The sequence below is a fragment of the Scyliorhinus torazame genome, chromosome 23, assembly GCF_047496885.1.
Source record: "Scyliorhinus torazame isolate Kashiwa2021f chromosome 23, sScyTor2.1, whole genome shotgun sequence".
Lineage (NCBI taxonomy): Eukaryota > Metazoa > Chordata > Chondrichthyes > Carcharhiniformes > Scyliorhinidae > Scyliorhinus > Scyliorhinus torazame.
The window spans coordinates 15,937,951-15,958,146 of NC_092729.1; the positions used below are offsets into that span (position 1 = coordinate 15,937,951).

At 47.2% G+C, this 20,196-nt stretch overlaps 1 long non-coding RNA gene across 2 annotated transcripts in view; it reads left to right on the forward strand.

The window, feature by feature from the left end:
• Window positions 1-9,974, forward strand: part of LOC140399704 (uncharacterized) — a 62,467-nt gene extending 52,493 nt beyond the window's left edge. For both annotated transcript variants that reach the window (XR_011937797.1, XR_011937798.1), the window contains 2 exons: window positions 2,174-2,224; window positions 9,921-9,974. This is a non-coding gene — a long non-coding RNA (uncharacterized lncRNA). The remainder of the gene's footprint in view (window positions 1-2,173; window positions 2,225-9,920) is intronic.
• The last annotated feature ends 10,222 nt before the right edge of the window (window positions 9,975-20,196 follow it).

The following is a 20,196-nucleotide window of genomic DNA, read 5'->3' on the forward strand; positions in this document are numbered from 1 at the left end:
CATATTTTACTTGTTGTTCACGGACAGATTTCTTGAATGAGCTGCTTGAGAAATTTGGATTCAATTTCATTTTTTCACTCTGTGAGATGTAAAGTTTATTCCTGAATAAATACAGGGTCATCGGCAACAACATCATTTTATCAGACAAGGAGGTTCAATGGGATCTTTCACTGAAATCCTCTGATGTCAATTCCTGAGATTAGAATTTATAATGAAACAATTTATATTCAATGAAAACGGTCAGTTTGATAACCCGAATTGCTTTCTGTTACCTCGCCCCTCACGCTCCTCTCTCACCTTGTTTTTAATTTGGGGAATTCTGCAGGCAGCTTGTGCACAGGAAGAGCCCCAAAAATGGTGGCACTTTCAAAATTAAGTTCAGAGTCTCTGAAGATGGATTTCTTTCTCTCTTTCTACTTGAACCTGTACAAACTGACAGCAGGCATATTGATTGCACAGTAAGATTCCACAATCAGAAATGTGATCATGGTGGAAAATTCCCCCACGTCCCCTGTGGAAAGGATGAATTAACTCCCTCATTCCCACCTTTAAGTTTAAGACTTTTAACTCAAGACCTTCAAACCCATTTTGCAGTCCGTGAGCTAATTTTTTTAAAATGTGGTCATTATTGCTGTGTTTTTTGAAAATATTATCATTCCGATGAGGACGGACATAACAACATACAAACAATCAGTCACAACACAAACAAAATACTATTCTCCTCATTTGAGATTTATTCCTTTATTTCCATTAAACCTTTTCACACTTCCCTCCCCTTACCCACTGGCAACAAACAGATCTGTAAATAGAGACAAGAACAGCTTCCATCTCGTCCAGAACCCCCCACCTGAGCCACAAAGGGCTAACTTTAGTTTCTCAAGTTTAAGGAATTCCGCAATATCCCTCAACCATGTCGATATTTTTGGCGGATCTTCTGACTTCCCTTCCAATACAATTAGCCTCCGGGCGATCAATGTGGCAAAGGCCACCACATCGGCCCCGTCCCCATTTATTAGTCCCGGTACTTCCGACACCCCAGAAATTGCCTCATGTGGTCCCAGTAATATTTCCACCTCCACAACTTTTGTTCCTGTTTTAAATAGCGAGAGCCAGAAGCCCAATAATCGTGGACGTGACCAGAAGATGTGGACGTGGTTCACTGGTCCTCCTTTACACTCTCACATTTATCTTCTTCCTCTGTGAAGGATCTGCTCGTTCGTCCCTGTGTCATATAGCCCCTGTGTACATCCTTGAATTGTATCAAGCCCATCCGAGCACGTGAAGATGTCGCATTGACCCTGTGTATAACCTCACTCCATAGTCCCCATTCCAACGCCACACCCAACTCTTCCTTCCACTTTTGTTTTATTTCCTCAATCGCTGCTTTCTTTCTGTCCATCAGCCAGCTGTAAATGTTAGTCATTCTCCCATCACCAACTCAGCTGGGAGGAGCAATTTATCCAGCAGCTTGTTCTCTGGTAGGCAACGAAAGAGGACAACTCCTTTTTCACCAAGTTTCATCATTGAAGATAATTAAACTTCACCTCCCTCGGCATTTTATGTTTCTCCCTCAATTCTTCAAATCTACTTTCCAACAACAAGTCTGTAACCTGTCTCAGCCCAGCTTTATGCCACTGTTTAAATATTGTATCCAGTCTTGCCGCCGGGGTGAATCGGGGGTTTCCATAAATAGGGGCTCGCACCGTCAAGTTATCCAAAGCAAAATGGCGTCTCCACTTGCTCCAGATGTTGAAGGAAGATGCCAGCACCGGGCTTTGTGTAAACTTACCCGGGGGAAATGGGAGTGGGGCCGCAGCGAAAGTCTGCAAACTAGCCCCCTTACACGATGCTTACTCCACCTGTACCCATTCCGCTTCTTCCTCTCCCCACCATTGTCGAATATTCTCCAAATTCACCGCCCAATAATAATACAAAAGATTGGGAAGCACCAACCCTCCCACCCACCCATTCTTTTTAAATGTGTGCTGGTCCTTTTGAAGAGAAATCCAAAATCTCCTTCCATTTACTGATGGAGAAGTGATCTGCCGCATTTTCTATCTGTTTAGAGCAGGGTGTCTGTGTGAGGGTAAGTGTGTTACTGTGTGTGTGGACTTTTCTCGATCTGTCTATCTGCCAGTCGCCCTGGTCCAACATTCTATTTCTCTCTCCACAGATGCTGCCTGACCTGCTCAGTATTTTCCCTCATTGGTACAAGAGCGAGGAGGTAAGGCTGAACTTATACAAGACACTAGTTAGACCTCAGCTGGAATATTGTGGACAGTTCTGGGCGTCACACTATAGGAAGGATGTGAACACACTGGAGCGAGTGCAGAGGAGGTTCACAAGAATGGTTCAGGGATGAGAAACTTCAGTGATGAGGATAGATTGGAGAGGTTGGGTCTGTTCTCCACAGAGAGAAATGGCCAAGAGGAGATTAGATAGAGGTGTTCAAATTCTTGGGGGTGCCGGACAGGGTAGACAGGGAGAAACTGTTCCCACTATTAAGAAGATCAAGAACGAGATGGCACAGAATTAAAGTGAATTGGAAAAGAAGCAAATATTTGTGAGAAAATGGAAACAGTATAGTGCAGAGAGAGCCCTGCTCGGTATCACACCCCGTGCTGTACCTGTCCTGGGAGTTTTGATGGGGACAGTGTAGAGAGAGCCCTGCCCGGCATCACACCCCGGGCTGTACCTGTCCTGGGAGTGTTTGAGAGGAAAAATGCAGAGGGAGTTTTACTCTGTATCTAACCCCGTGCTGTACCTGTCCTGGGAGTGTTTGATGGGGACAGTGGAGAGGGAGCTTTACTCTGTATCTAACCCGGTGCTGCACCAGTCCTAGGAGTGTTTGATGGGGACCATGTAGAGCGAGCTTTACACTGCATCTAACCCCGTGCTGTACCTGTCCTAGGAGTGTTTGATGGGTACAGTGTAGAGGGAGCATTACTCTGTATCTAACCCCGTGCTGTACCTGTCCTGGGAGTGTTTGATGGGGACAGTGTAGAGGGAACTTTACTCTGTATCTAACCCCGTGCTGTACCTGTCCTGGGTGTGTTTGATGTTGACAGTGTAGAGGGAGCTTTACTCTATATCTAACCCCGTGCTGTACCTGTGCTGGGAGTGTTTGATGGGCACAGTGTAGAGAGAGCCTTGCTCGATATCTAATACCGTGTTGTACCTGTCCTGGGAGTGTTTGATGGGCACAGTGTAGAGAGAGCCTTGCTCGATATCTAATACCATGTTGTACCTGTCCTGGGAGTGTTTGCCAGGGACAGTGTAGAGAGACCTTGCTCGATATCTAATACCGTGATGTACCTGTCCTGGGAGTGTTTGCCAGGGACAGTGTAGAGCAATCTTTGTCTAACCCCATGATGTACCTTTGCTGGTCGTGTTTGACGGAGTTTCAAAATCTCAAATAAATGTCTTCTATTAGTTTCTCCATCACTCTGTTTCTGCTTCTCTCTCTGTCTGTCTGGGAATATTGTCAGAACAAAATCCACGATCAGCAGTCAGCCATTTTAAGTTACTTAATGGTGGCCATTTTAGGTGAGCACAGCACAGTCATTTCTGACATTTGCACACGTTGGTATAACAAAATCCTGATGGAACGTGTCTGATTTAAACAGTGATTTGTTGGGGAATGTGGATGTAGAAAAGGAGCTGGCTGTCCTTGTACACCAGTCACTGAAAGTGGAGAGGGGGGTGCAGCAAGCAGTTAAGAAGACCAATGATATGTTGGCCTTCATTGAAAGAGGGATTTGAGTTCGGAAGTGGAGATGTCTTACTGCAGTTACACAAGGCCTTGGTGAGACCACACCTGGAGTACTGTGTACAGTTTCGGTCTCCCTAACATAGAAAGGATAGAGTTGCCAGAGAGGGAGTGCAGCGGAGGGTAATCGGCTGATAGGGAGGTTGCCGGACTGTCCTACAAGGAGAGATTGGTTTGACTGTGGCACAGTGGTTAGCACTGCTGCCTCACCGTGCCAGTGACCCGGGATAAATTCCGGCCTTGTGTGCCTGATTACGTGGAGTTGGCAGTTTCTCCCCGTGTGTGCGTGGGTTTCCTCCGGGTGCTCCGGTTTCCTTCCACAGTCCAAAGACGTGCAGGCTAGGTGGAATGGTCCTGCTAAATTACCCCTTAGTGTCCAGGAAGATTGTTTAGATTAGGTTAAGGAGTTATTGGGATAGGGCGGGTGACTGAGCTCACATAGAATGCTGTGTCAGAGGGTTGGTGTAGATTCGATGGGCAGAATGGCCTCCTTCTGCATTGTAGGGATTCTATGATTGTGCCTGTATTCACTAGGGCCTAGAAGGATGTGAGGAGATGTTGGCCGTGCTAAATTGCCCCTTTGTGGCCCAAAGGTTAGGTGGTGTTACTGGGGTTATTTGGATAGGGTGGAGGCGTGGGCTTGGGTAGGGTGCTCTCTCCGAGGGCCAGTGCAGACTCGATGGGCCAAATGGCCTACTCCTGCAATGTATATTCTATCATTCTGTGAGCTCTGATTGAAATGTATCACATTCCAACAGCGCTGTGCAGACGATACACAGGGATGGTGATTTCCACGTTGTACTGCCTCTGCCATGTCTTGGGAGTGATCTTGGAGACAGTGCAGAGGGAGCTTTACTCTGTATCTAGCCCTGTGCTGTAGCTGTCCTGGGAGTGTTTGGTGTGGACAATGCAGAGGGAGCTTTACTCTGTATCTAGCCCTGTGCTGTACCTGTCCTGGGAGTGTTTGATGGGGAGAAAGTAGAGGGAGCTTGACTCTGTACCTAGCCTCGTGCTGTATCTATCCTGGGAGTGTTTGATGGGGAGAGTGCAGAGGGAGATTTACTCTGTATCTAGCCCTGTGCTGTACCTGTCCTGGGAGTGTTTGATGGGGACAGTGTAGAGGGAGCTTTACTCTGTATCTAACCCTGTGCTGTACCTGGCCTGGGAGTGTTTGATGGGGACAGTGTTGAGGGAGCTTTACTCTGTCTCTAACACCGTGCTGTACCTGTCCTGGGAGTGTTTGATGGGGACAGTTTAGAGGGAGCTTTAATCTGTATCGAACCCCGTGCTGTACCTGTCCTGGGAGTGTTTGATGGGGAAAGTGTTGAGGGAGCTTTACTCTGTATCTAACCCCGTGCTGTACCTGTCCTGGGAGTGTTTGATGGGGACAGTTTAGAGGGAGATTTACTCTGTATCGAACCCTGTGCTGTACCTGTCCTGGGAGTGTTTGATGGGGACTGTGTAGAGGGAGCTTTACGCTGTATCTAACCCCGTGCTGTACCTGTCCTGGGAGTGTTTGATGGGGAAAGTGCAGAGGGAGCTTTTCTCTCTATCTAACCCCGTGCTGTACCTTTCCTGGGAGTGTCTGATGGGGACGTGTAGAGGGAGCTTTACTCTGTATACATCCTCGTACTGTAGCTGTCCTGGGAATGTTTGCTGGGGACAGTGTAGAGGGATGTGTAATCTGTATCTAACCCCATGATGTACTTTTGCTAACAGTGTTTGATGGCGATTCTGAATCTTGAATTAATGTATTCTGTTAGTCTCCCCATCTTCTCTGTCTCTGCATCTCTCTATCTCTCTGTCTGGGAATCTGTCTAAACAAATCCACGATCAGCAGTCAGCCATTTTAAGTTACTGAACGGTGGCCATTTTATGTGAGCACAATACTGAGACAATTGGGACAGTTGTCCAAGTTAGTGTCAAACAAATTTAAACGGTAATATGTTGGACAATGTGGATGCACAAAGGGAGCTTGTACACCAGTCACTGAAAGTGGAGAGGGGGGTGCAGCAAGCAGTTAAGAAGACCAATGATATGTTGGCTTTCATTGAAAGAGGGATTTGAGTTCAGAAGTGGAGATGTCTTACTGCAGTTATACAAGGCCTTGGCGAGACCACACCTGGAGTATTGTGTACAGTTTCGGTCTCCCTAACTAAGAAAGGATATAGTTGCCAGAGAGGGAGTGCAGCGGAGGATCAATCGGCTGATAGGGAGATTGCCGGACTGTCCTAGGAGGAGAGATTGGTTCAATAGGACCCGAACGAGCCCTGTTTCTCCAACCTAACCCTGGAGATCTAATCCCACATTCCTGGTGATGTCTCCACTCTCAACGATGGAAAGATATTGACCAAGTTTAAAGCAGAGATTGACTGATTTCTAAATCCCAATGACGTAAAGGGACATGGGGATAGTGTTGGGGAAAAGACATTGAAGTGAAGATATTTCACAGCTGGATTCACAGAATACAGACAGCAAAGTATCTTAAATTTTGGAAGTGCCACAAATGTTGTGAAACATTTGGGAAATGATTGAAAAAAGTTTGGACTGAGATCTCCTCAGTGACCTGTGTGCAGTCCCCACCCCCGACTTTCTGTCAGGAATGTCCCCCTCGGTGTGTTTCCTGTGTCTGCAAAGGTAACACTTGTCCTGTCTATGGTTATGTTAATTCAGCAGATAACAACAGATTCAGCAATGTCCTGTCCTTATTTCTGTCTTTGTTTAACATTTATTCCCTCTGAATCTTTTACATGTTTGGACTGACCATTCGTCTGTCGCCTTAGGAAGGCTTTCCATAGAATGAGTAAAAACCAGCAAGAAATCACAGAATGTGAGTTAAACACAACTTCATTTCTGCCTCCATTTTGAGAGAAGATTCCTGGCCAGACAAACAAAGCTCATTGCAAAGTTTCACTTCATATTTTACTTGTTGTTCACGGACAGATTTCTTTAATGAGCTGCTTGAGAAATTTGGATTCAATTTCATTTTTTCACTCTGTGAGATGTAAAGTTTATTCCTGAATAAATACAGGGTCATCGGCAACAACATCATTTTATTAGACAAGGAGGTTCAATGGGATCTTTCACTGAAATCCTCTGATGTCAATTCCTGAGATTGGAATTTATAATGAAACAATTTATATTCAATGAAAACGGTCAGTTTGATAACCACAACTGCTTTCTGTTAACTCGCCCCTCACTCTCCTCTCTCACCTTGTTTTTAATTTGGGGAATTCTGCAGGCAGCTTGTGCACAGGAAGAGCCCCAAAAATGGTGGCACTTTCAAAATTAAGTTCAGAGTCTCTGAAGATGGATTTCTTTCTCTCTTTCTACTTGAACCTGTACAAACTGACAGCAGGCATATTGATTGCACAGTAAGATTCCACAATCAGAAATGTGATCCTGGTGGAAAATTCCCCCACGTCCCCTGTGGAAACGATGAATTAACTCCCTCATTCCCACCTTTAAGTTTAAGACTTTTAACTCAAGACCTTCAAACCCATTTTGCAGTCCGTGAGCTAATTTTTTTAAAATGTGGTCATTATTGCTGTGTTTTTTGAAAATATTATCATTCCGATGAGGACGGACATAACAACATACAAACAATCAGTCACAACACAAACAAAATACTATTCTCCTCATTTGAGATTTATTCCTTTATTTCCATTAAACCTTTTCACTCTTCCCTCCCCTTACCCACTGGCAACAAACAGATCTGTAAATAGAGACAAGAACAGCTTCCATCTCGTGCAGAACCCCCCACCTGAGCCACAAAGGGCTAACTTTAGTTTCTCAAGTTTAAGGAATTCCGCAATATCCCTCAACCATGTCGATATTTTTGGCGGATCTTCTGACTTCCCTTCCAATAATATTAGCCTCCGGGCGATCAATGTGGCAAAGGCCACCACATCGGCCCCGTCCCCATCTATTAGTCCCGGTACTTCCGACACCCCAGTAATTGCCTCATGTGGTCCCAGTAATATTTCCACCTCCACAACTTTTGTTACTGTTTTAAATAGCGAGAGCCAGAAGCCCAATAATCGTGGACGTGACCAGTAGATGTGGACGTGGTTCACTGGTCCTCCTTTACACTCTCACATTTATCTTCTTCCTCTGTGAAGGATCTGCTCGTTCGTCCCGGTGTCATATGGCCCCTGTGTACATCCTTGAATTGTATCAAGCCCATCCGAGCACGTGAAGATGTCGCATTGACCCTGTGTATAACCTCACTCCATAGTCCCCATTCCAACGCCACACCCAACTCTCCCTTCCAGAGAGTAGCAATGGAGGGATGCTTTTCTAATTGGATGGCTGTGACCAGTGGTGTTCCACAGGGATCAGTGCTGGGGCCTTTGCTCTTTGTAGTATATATAAATGATTTGGAGGAAAATGTAACTGGTCTGATTAGTAAGTTTGCAAACGACACAAAGGTTGGTGGAATTGCGGATAGCGATGAGGACTGTCGGAGGATACAGCAGGATTTAGATTGTCTGGAGACTTGGGCGGAGAGATGGCAGATGGAGTTTAATCCGGACAAATGTGAGGTAATGCATTTTGGAAGGTCTAATGCAGGTAGGGAATATACAGTGAATGGTAGAACCCTCAAGAGTATTGAAAGTCAAAGAGATCTAGGAGTACAGGTCCACAGGTCATTGAAAGGGGCAACACAGGTGGAGAAGGTAGTCAAGAAGGCATACGGCATGCTTGCCTTCATTGGCCGGGCATTGAGTATAAGAATTGGCAAGTCATGTTGCAGCTGTATAAAACCTTAGTTAGGCCACACTTGGAGTATAGTGTTCAATTCTGGTCGCCACACTAGCAGAAGGATGTGGAGGCTTTAGAGAGGGTGCAGAAGAGATTTACCAGAATGTTGCCTGGTATGGAGGGCATTAGCTATGAGGAGCGGTTGAATAAACTCGGTTTGTTCTCACTGGAACGAAGGAGGTTGAGGGGAGACCTGATAGAGGTATACAAAATTATGAGGGGCATAGACAGAGTGGATAGTCAGAGGCTTTTCCCCAGGGTAGAGGGGTCAATTACTAGGGGGCATAGGTTTAAGGTGAGAGGGGCAAGGTTTAGAGTAGATGTGGGAGGCAAGTTTTTTACGCAGAGGGTAGTGGGTGCCTGGAACTCACTACCGGAGGAGGTAGTGGAAGCAGGGACGATAGGGGCATTTCAGGGGCATCTTGACAAATATATAAATAGGATGGGAATAGAAGGATACGGACCCAGGAAGTGTAGAAGATTGTCGTTTAGTCGGGCAGCATGGTCGGCACGGGCTTGGAGGGCCGAAGGGCCTGTTCCTGTGCTGTACATTTCTTTGTTCTTTGTTCTTGTTTTGTTTTATTTCCTCAATTGCTGCTTTCTTTCTGTCCATCAGCCAGCTGTAAATGTTAGTAATTCTCCCATCACCAACTCAGCTGGGAGGAGCAATTTATCCAGCAGCTTGTTCTCTGGTAGGCAACGAAAGAGGACAACTCCTTTTTCACCAAGTTTCATCATTGAAGATAATTAAACTTCACCTCCCTCTGCATTTTATGTTTCTCCCTCAATTCTTCAAATCTACTTTCCAACAACAAGTCTGTAACCTGTCTCAGCCCAGCTTTATGCCACTGTTTAAATATTGTATCCAGTCTTGCCGCCGGGGTGAATCAGGGGTTTCCATAAATAGGGGCTCGCACCGTCAAGTTAACCAAAGCAAAATGGCGTCTCCACTTGCTCCAGATGTTGAAGGAAGATGCCAGCACCGGGCTTTGTGTAAACTTACCCGGGGGAAATGGGAGTGGGGCCGCAGCGAAAGTCTGCAAACTAGCCCCCTTACACGATGCTTACTCCACCTGTACCCATTCCGCTTCTTCCTCTCCCCACCATTGCCGAATCTTCTCCAAATTCATAGCCCAATAATAATGCAAAAGATTGGGAAGCACCAACCCTCCCACCCACCCATTCTTTTTAAATGTGTGCTGGTCCTTTTGAAGAGAAATCCAAAATCTCCTTCCATTTACTGATGGAGAAGTGATCTACCGCATTTTCTATCTGTTTAGAGCAGGGTGTCTGTGTGAGGGTAAGTGTGTTACTGTGTGTGTGGACTTTTCTCTATCTGTCAATCTGCCAGTCGCCCTGGTCCAACATTCTATTTCTCTCTCCACAGATGCTGCCTGACGTGCTCAGTATTTTCCGCATTGGTACAAGAGCGAGGAGATAAGGCTGAACTTATACAAGACACTAGTTAGACCTCAGCTGGAATATTGTGGACAGTTCTGGGCGCCACACTATCGGAAGGATGTAAACACACTGGAGCGAGTGCAGAGGAGGTTCACAAGAATGGTTCAGGGATGAGAAACTTCAGTGATGAGGATAGATTGGAGAGGTTGGGTCTGTTCTCCACAGAGAGAAATGGCCAAGAGGAGATTAGATAGAGGTGATCAAATTCTTGGGGGTGCCGGACAGAGTAGACAGGGAGAAACTGTTCCCACTATTAAGAAGCTCAAGAACGAGATGGCACAGAATTAAAGTGAATTGGAAAAGAAGCAAATGTGATGGGGGAAAATGGAAACAGTATAGTGTAGAGAGAGCCCTGCTCGGTATCACACCCCGTGCTGTACCTGTCCTGGGAGTGTTTGAGAGGAAAAATGCAGAGGGGGCTTTGCTCTGTATCTAACCCCGTGCGGTACCTGTCCTGGGAGTGTTTGATGGGGACAGTGTAGAGAGAGCCCTGCTCGGTATCACACCCCGTGCTGTACCTGTCCTGGGAGTGTTTGAGAGGAAAAATGCAGAGGGAGCTTTACTCTGTATCTAACCCTGTGCTGTACCTGTCCTGGGAGTGTTTGATGGGGACAGTGTAGAGGGAGCTTTACTCTGTATCTAACCCCGTGCTGTACCTATCTTGGGAGTGTTTGATGGGGACAGTGTAGAGGGAGCTTTACTCTGTATCTAACCCCGTCCCGTGCTGTACCTCTCCTGGGAGTGTTTGATGGGTACAGTGTAGAGGGAGCTTTACTCTGTATCTAACCCCGTGCTGTACCTGTCCTGGGAGTGTTTGATGGGGACAGTGAAGAGGGAACTTTACTCTGTATCTAACCCCGTGCTGTACCTGTCCTGGGAGTGTTTGATGGGGACAGTGTAGAGGGAGCATTACTCTGTATCTAACCCCGTGCTGTACCTGTCCTGGGAGTGTTTGATGGGGACAGTGTAGAGGGAGCTTTACTCTGTATCTAACCCCGTGCAGAACCTGTTCTGGGAGTGTTTGATGGGGACAGTGTAGAGGGAGCTTTACTCTGTATCTAACCCCGTGCTGTACGTGTCCTGGGAGCGTTTGATGGGGACAGTGTAGAGGGAGCTTTACTCTGTGTCTAACCCCGTGCTGTACGTGTCCTGGGAGTGTTTGATGGGGACAGTGTAGAGGGAGCTTTACTCTGTATCTAACCCCGTGCTGTACCTGTCCTGAGAGTGTTTGATGGGGACAGTGTAGAGGGAGCACTACTCTGTATCTAACCCCGTGCTGTACCTGTCCTGGTAGTGTTTGATGGGTCAGTGTAGAGGGAGCTTTACTCTGTATCTAACCCCGTGCTGTACCTGTCCTGGGAGTGTTTTATGGGGACAGTGTAGAGGGAGCTTTACTCTGTATCTCACCCCGTGCTGTCCCTGTCCTGGGAGTGTTTGATGGGGACAGTGTAGAGGGGGCTTTACCCTGTATCTAACCCCGTGCTGTACCTGTCCTGGGAGTGTTTGATGGGTCAGTGTAGAGCGAGCTTTACTCTGTATCTAACCCCGTGCTGTACCTGTCCTGGGAGTGTTTGATGGGGACAGTGTAGAGGGAGCTTTACTCTGCATCTCACCCCGTGCTGTACCTGTCCTGGGAGTGTTTGATGGGGCAGGGTAGATGGAGCTTTACTCTGTATCTAACCCCGTGCTGTACCTGTCCTGGGAGTGTTTGATGGGGACAGTGTAGAGGGAGCTTTACTCTGTATCTAACCCCGTGCTGTACCTGTCCTGGGAGTGTTTGATGGGGAGAGTGTAGAGGGAGCTTTACGCTGTATCTAACCCCGTGCTATACCTGTCCTGGGAGTGTTTGATGGGTCAGTGTAGAGGGAGCTTTACTCTGTATCTAACCCCGTGCTGTACCTGTCCTGGGAGTGTTTGATGGGTCAGTGTAGAGGCAGCTTTACTCTGTATCTAACCCCATGCTGTACCTGTCCTGGGAGTGTTTGATGGGTCAGTGCAGAGGGAGCTTTACTCTGTATCTAACTCCTTATTCATGGGTCACTAAACACTTGCGTGCGAGTATATTGACCAATCAGGAAGGCCAATGGTACGTTAACTTTCATCGCTCGGGGTTATTCGTATTGGGGTTAAGATGACTTGCTGCAATTGTACAGAGCCTTGGTCACAACACACCTGGACCATTGTGTGGAGTTTTGTTCCCCATATCTAAGGAAGGATGTACTTGCTGTAGAAGGAGTGTAACGGAGATTCACCAGACGAATCCCTGGGATGGTGACGTTGTCCGATGAGGAGAGATTGAGGAAAATGTACCTGTGTTCCCGAGAGTGCCGAAAAATGAGAGGTGATCTTGAAACATCCACAATTCATACGGGGCATCACAAGATAGATGTAGGTTGGATGATCTCTCTGACTGGTGAGATTAGAACCAGGGGGAGGGGGCACAGTCTCAAACAATAAGACCAGAAGACATAGAAGCAGAATTAGGCCACTCGGCCCATCGAGTCTGCTCCGCCATTCAATCATGGCTGATATTTTTCTAATTCCCATTCTCCTGCCTTCTCTCCCTATCCCCTGAACCCCTTATTGATCAAGAACCTATCTATCTCTGTCTTAGAGACACTCAGTGATTTGGCCTCCACACCCTTCTGTGGCAAAGAGTTCCACAGATTCACCTCCCTCTGGCTGAAGAAATTACTCCTCATCTCTGTTTTAAAGGATCGTCCCTTTAGTCTGAGATAGTGTTCTCTGCTTCTAGTTTTTCCTACATGTGGAAACATCCTCTCCACGTCCACTCTATCCAGGCCTCGCAGTATCCTGTAAGTTTCAATAAGACCACCCCTCATCCTTCTAAACTCCAATGTGTACAGACCCAGTGTCCTCAACCATTCCTCATATGACAGGTTCTTCATTCCAGGGAACATTCTTGTGAACCTCCTCTGGACTCTTTCCAAGGCCAGCACATCCTTCCTTAGATACTGGGCCCAAAACTGCTCACAATACTCCAAATGGGATCTGACCAGAGCCTTATACAGCCCCAGAAGTACATCCCTGGTCTTGTATTCTCTCCCTCTTGACATGAATACTCAGAATCAGGGGTAGACCATTGCAGACTGAGATGAGGGGGAATTTCTTCATTCAGAGGGTGGAGAATCTTTGGAATTCTCTGATCCAGAGGGTTGTGGAAGCTCACTCATTGAGCATGTTCCAGACACAAATCGAGTGTGTATAATAAAATCGGAATGTGTGTGAGTGTGCGTGCGTCTGTGCGTGCCAGGATCTGTTTGAATGGTGGAGCAGACTCAATGGGCCAAATCGCCTACACCTGCTCATATTTTCCTTTGAGACTTAAATGCGTTTACACACACAAGTTTACAGATACACACACACATGTGCGTGCACACACTGACTGATACATACACGGGTCCAGATACATGCACACACACCCTGCGTGCATAGACACATGCGTGTACACACACATTGTCACACACACACACACGTATATATTAGCCATTTAAGACCATTTGATAGAATGCTACACATCCCAGTTTGCCAATGACACCAAACATTAGACAGCGTTGTAAGCAACATAGCTGGAAACATCAAATTGCAGGGAGATATTATCGTTTTGGCAGTAGACTGAACTGTGGACGTGTTTCAGTGTTGGGAAATGTTTCGATGATGTGCTTTAGACATAAAAAGGATAGAACCGTGATCTTTATAAATGATGAGAAGACAGAAACAGTGGAAGTTTAAACTGGACAGATATTTCACAGCTGGATTCACACAATACAGACAGCAATGTATCGTAGATTGTGGAAGTGCCACAAATGTTGTCAAGTGCAGTGCGAGGCGTACCTCAATGTTTCAGTCTCACTGTGAAACTGTCAGCCCACAGGGACAACATTTCTGTATAATAGGATTAAAGCACAAGTTCAAATAGTTTTGTTTCAAAGTTTAAAATACCCAGTCATTTTTCTGTGCAGCTTTCGGAATCTGTCAGTGGAATTTAGGTAAAACAGGCAAGTATTGGGAACTGATTGGAAGTTTTGATGGAGAAATTCCTGCATTATGGAAATCTGTGAGATCTATTTCGGGTTGGGGAATGGATTGATCAAAGGATGTAGTTTTTTGTTATCTACATTAGACTGACAGCCTTGAAGATTCACAACTTCCATGTGCTGGGATAAAGGATTGATTAACCAAGGCCTATTATTCAAATACTTCAGACAAGTGACAAAACAACAATAACAGAGAATATACAAACAGAGACAAGCAGACACCTGTAATCGGAGCTTAAACTTCATGTTTGAATGTGAAGGGCTGAAATAAACAAGAGTCCACCTTGGGGTACGGTGCAATTTGAGTTCTGCTTTTCTAAAAAATAAAAATAACTGTCTGCAATGAAAAATTCTTTGGACTGGACAGAGGGATTTTGACTCTGTATTTAACCCCAGACAGTATTTGTGTTGTGAGTGTTTGATGGACAGTGCAGATAAAGCTTTACTCTGAAACACTGGAATTTAGTTTAAGGGTGATTTAATCAAATGCTTCAGAATAATAATTGATATTGTACATCTCGTGTGTGTCTCAGTGTCAGCTGTGACTGTTATTCTATAGATAAACCATCCTGAACCCCTCGATTAGATTCCAGTGTGTAACTCACTCCCGGGTATCTGTTATTCTATATATAAACCATCCTGGACCCCTCGATTAGATTCCAGTCTGTAACTCACTCCCGGGTACCTGTTATTCTATATATAAACCACCCCGAACCTCTCGATTAGATTCCAGTCTGTAACTCACTCCTGGGAATCTGTTATTCTATATATAAACCACCCCGAACCCCTCGATTAGATTCCAGTCTGTAACTCACTCCCGGGTATCTGTTATTCTATATATAAACTATCCCGAACCCCTCGATGAGATTCCAGTCTGTAACTCACTCCCGGGTATCTGTTATTCTATATATAAACCACCCTGAACCCCTCGATTAGATTACAGTCTGTAACTCACTCCCGGGTATCTGTTATTCTATATATAAACTATCCCGAACCCCTCGATTAGATTCCAGTGTGTAACTCATTCCCGGGTATCTTTATTCTATATATAAACCATCCTGGACCCCTCGATTAGATTCCAGTCTGTAACTCACTCCCGGGTATCTGTTATTCTATATATAAACCACCCTGAATCCCTCAATTAGATTCCAGTCTGTAACTCACTCCTGGATATCTGTTATTCTATATATAAACCACCCCGAACCCCTCGATTAGATTCCAGTCTGTAACTCACTCTCGGGTACCTGTTATTCTATATATAAACCACCCCGAACACCTCGATTACATTCCAGTCTGTAACTCACTCTCGGGTATCTGTTATTCTATAGATAAACCATCCACAACCCCTCGATTAGATTCCAGTCTGTAACTCACTCCCGGGTATCTGTTATTCTATATATAAACCTGTCCTGGGAGTGTTTGATGGGCACAGTGTAGAGAGAGCCTTGCTCGATATCTAACCCCGTGATGTACCTGTCCTGGGAGTGTTTGATGGGCACAGTGTAGAGAGAGCCTTGCTCGATATCTAACCCCGTGATGTACCTGTCCTGGGAGTGTTTGCCAGGGATAGTGTAGAGGAATCTGTGTCTAACCCCATGATGTACCTTTGCTGGTCGTGTTTGACGGAGTTTCAAAATCTCAAATATATGTCTTCTATTAGTTTCTCCATCCCTCTGTTTCTGCTTCTCTCTCTGTCTGGGAATATTGTCAGAACAAAATCCACGATCAGCAGTCAGCCATTTTAAGTTACTTAATGGTGGCCATTTTAGGTGAGCACAGAACAGTCATTTCTGACATTTGTACACGTTGGTACAACAAAATCCTGATGGAAAGTGTCTGATTTAAACAGTGATTTGTTGGGGAATGTGGATGTAGAAAGGGAGCTGGCTGTCCTTGTACACCAGTCACTGAAAGTGGAGAGGGGGGTGCAGCAAGCAGTTAAGAAGACCAATGATATGTTGGCCTTCATTGAAAGAGGGATTTGAGTTCAGAAGTGGAGATGTCTTACTGCAGTTACACAAGGCCTTGGTGAGACCACACCTGGAGTATTGCGTACAGTTTTGGTCTCCCTAACTAAGAAAGGATAGAGTTGCCAGAGAGGGAGTGCAGCGGAGGGTCAATCGGCTGATAGGGAGGTTACCGGACTGTCCTACAAGGAGAGATTGGTTTGACTGTGGCACAGTGGTTAGCACTGCTGCCTCACCGTGCCAGTGACCCGGGATAAATTCCGGCCTTGTGTGACTGATTACGTGGATTTGGCAGTTTCTCCCCGTGTGTGCGTGGGTTTCCTCCGGGTGCTCCGGTTTCCTTCCACAGTCCAAAGATGTGCAGGCTAGGTGGAATGGTCCTGCTAAATTACCCCTTAGTGCCCAAGAAAGATTGTTTAGATTAGGTTAAGGAGTTATTGGGATAGGGCGGGTGACTGAGCTTACATAGAATGCTGTGTCAGAGGGTTGGTGTAGATTCGATGGGCAGAATGGCCTCCTTCTGCATTGTAGGGATTCTATGATTGTGCCTGTATTCACTAGGGCCTAGAAGGATGTGAGGAGATGTTGGCCGTGCTAAATTGCCCCTTTGTGGCCCAAAGGTTAGGTGGTGTTACTGGGGTTATTTGGATAGGGTGGAGGCATGGGCTTGGGTAGGGTGCTCTCTCCGAGGGCCAGTGCAGGCTCGATGGGCCAAATGGGCTACTCCTGCAATGTATATTCTATGATTCTGTGAGCGCTGATTATTACATTCCAACAGCGCTGTGCAGACTATACACAGAGATGGAGATTCTGAATATTGAATTAATGTATTCTGTTATTCTCCCCATCTTCTCTGTCTCTGCATCTCTCTATCTCTCTCTCTGGGAATCTGTCTAAACAAATCCACGATCAGCAGTCTGCCATTTTAAGTTACTGCGCGGTGGCCATTTTATGTGAGCACAACACTGAGACAATTCGGACAGTTGTCCAAGTTAGTGTCAAACAAAAACTGAAGGAAAGAGTCAAATTTAAATGGTGATATGTTGGGCAATGTGGATGTACAAATGGAGCTTGTACACCAGTCACTGAAAGTGGAGAGGGGGGTGCAGCAAGCAGTTAATAAGACCAATGATATGTTGGCCTTCATTGAAAGAGGGATTTGAATTCAGAAGTGGAGATGTCTTACTGCAGTTATACAAGCCCTTGGTGAGACCACACCTGGAGTACTGTGTACAGTTTTGGTCTCCCTAACATAGAAAGGATATAGTTGCCAGAGAGGGAGTGCAGCGGAGGGTCAGTCGGCTGATAGGGAGATTGCCGGACTGTCCTCGGAGGAGAGATTGATTCAATAGGACCCGAACGAGCCCTGTTTCTCCAACCTAACCCTGGAGATCTAATCCCACATTCCTGGTGATGTCTCCACTCTCAAAGATGGAAAGTTATTGACCAAGTTTAAAGCAGAGATTGACTGATTTCTAAATCCCAATGACATAAAGGGACATGGGGATAGTGTTGGGGAAAAGACATTGAAGTGAAGATATTTCACAGCTGGATTCACAGAATACAGACAGCAAAGTATCTTAAATTTTGGAAGAGCCACAAATGTTGTGAAACATTTGGGAAATGATTAGAAACAGTTAGGACTGAGATCTCCTCAGTGACCTGTGTGCAGACCCCACCCCCGACTTTCTGTCAGGAATGTCCCCCTCGGTGTGTTTCCTGTGTCTGCAAAGGTAACACTTGTCCTGTCTATGGTTATGTTAATTCAGCAGACAGCCACAGATTCACAATGTCCTGTGTTATTTCTGTCTTTGTTTAACATTTGTTCCCTCTGAATTTCTGACATGTTGGGAATAACCATTCGTCTGTCGCCTGAGGAAGGCTTTCCATAGAATGAGTAAAAACCAGCAAGAAATCACAGAATGTGAGTTAAACACAACTTCATTTCTGCTCCCATTTAGAGAGAAGATTCCTGGCCAGACAAACAGCTCATTGCAAAGTTTCACTTCATATTTTACTTGTTCACAGGCAGATTTTTCACTGAAATCTTCTGATGTTAATTCCTGAGATTAGAATTTATAAAGAAACAATTTGGATTGAATGAAAACGGTCAGTTTGATAACCCTAATGTCCTGACTGCCTCACGTCCTGGCACCCTCACACCATCACACCCTCATGTCCCCTATCCCTCACATCCTGACCCACTCCCATCCCCGAAACCTCAGATCCTGACCCGCTGTGTACCTCTTTCTCTGTGTGTGTCCCTCACTCTCTCCGTGTGCCCACCTCTCTCTGTCCCTCTCTCCCTCTGTGTCCCCGTTGCTCTCAAAGTGTCCTCTCACTCTATCCCTCTCTTTCACTGTCTACCTCTTTCTCTCTGTGTCACTCTCTCTGTCTCCCTCTCTCTTTATGTATCCCCCTCTCTCTGTCCCCCTCTCTCCCTCTCCCTCTATCTCTATCCTTCTCTCTCTTTGTCCCACCCTCTCACTGTGTACATCTCTCTCTCTTTTTATCACTCTATCTCTCACTCTCCTTCTCTCGCAGTGTCCCTCACTCTTGCTGTATCTCTCGCTCTGTGTGTCCCTCGCTCTCTGTGTGTCCCTCGCTCTCTGTGTGTGTCCCTCGCTCTCTGTGCGTCCCTCGCTCTCTGTGTGCCCCTCGCTCTCTGTGTGTCCCTCGCTCTGTGTGTGTGTCCCTCGCTCTGTGTGTCCCTCGCACTCTGTGTGTCCTTCGGTCCCTGTCTGTCCCTCGCTCTGTGTGTGTGCCCCTCGCTCTGTGTGTCCCTCGCTCTCTGTGTGTCCCTCGCTCTCTGTGTGTCCCTCACTCTCTGTGTGTCCCTCGCTCTTTGTGTGTCCCTCGCTCTCTGTGTGTGTCCCTCTCTCTGTGCGTCCCTCGCTCTCTCTGTGTCCCTCGTTCTCTGTGTGTCCCTCACTCTCTGTGTATCCCTCGCTCTCTGTGTGTCCCTCGCTCTCTGTGTGTGTCCCTCGCTCTCTGTGCATCCCTCGCTCTCTGTGTGCCCCTCGCTCTCTGTGTGTCCCTCGCTCTCTGTGTGTGTCCCTCGCTCTGTGTGTCCCTCGCTCTCTGTGTGTCCCTCGGTCCCTGTCTGTCCCTCGCTCTGTGTGTGTGCCCCTCGCTCTGTGTGTCCCTCGCTCTCTGTGTGTCCCTCGCTCTTTGTGTGCCCTCGCTCTCTGTGTGTGTCCCTCACTCTGTGCGTCCCTCGCTCTCTGTGCGTCCCTCGCTCTGTGTGTGTCTCCCTCGCTCTGTGCGTCCCTCGCTCTCTGTGTGCCCCTCGCTCTGTGTGTCCCTCGCTCTGTGTGTGTCCCTCTCTCTCTGTGTGTCCCTCGCTCTCTGTGTGTCCCTCGCTCTCTGTGTGTCCCTCGCTCTCTGTGTGTCCCTCGCTCTCTGTGTGTCCCTCGCTCTCTGTGTGTCCCTCGCTCTGTGCGTCCCTCGCTCTCTGTGTGCCCCTCGCTCTGTGTGTCCCTCGCTCTCTGTGCCTCCCTCGCTCTCTGTGTGTCCCTCGCTCTCTCTGTGTGTCCCTCACTCTCGGTGTGTGTCCCTCGCTCTCTCTGTGTGTCCCTCACTCTCGGTGTGTGTCCCTTGCTCTCTGTGTGTCCCTCGCTCTGTGTGTGTCTCCCTCGCTCTGTGCATACCTCGCTCTGTGTGTCCCTCGCTCTCTGTGCCTCCCTCGCTCTCTGTGTGTCCCTCGCTCTCTCTGTGTGTCCCTCGCCCTCGGTGTGTGTCCCTCGCTCTCTGTGTGTCCCTCGCTCTGTGTGTGTGTCCCTCGCTCTGTGCATTCCTCGCTCTCTGTGTGCCCCTCGCTCTGTGTGTCCCTCGCTCTCTTTGTTTCCCTCGCTCTCTGTGCGTCCCTCACTCTCTGTGCGTCCCTCGCTCTCTGTGTGCCCCTCGCTCTGTGTGTCCCTCGCTCTCTGTGCCTCCCTCGCTCTCTGTGTGTCCCTCGCTCTCTCTGTGTGTCCCTCGCCCTCGGTGTGTGTCCCTCGCTCTCTGTGTGTCCCTCGCTCTGTGTGTGTGTCCCTCGCTCTGTGCGTCCCTCGCTCTCTGTGTGCCCCTCGCTCTGTGTGTCCCTCGCTCTCTGTGCCTCCCTCGCTCTCTGTGTGTCCCTCGCTCTCTCTGTGTGTCCCTCGCTCTCGGTGTGTGTCCCTCGCTCTCTGTGTGTCCC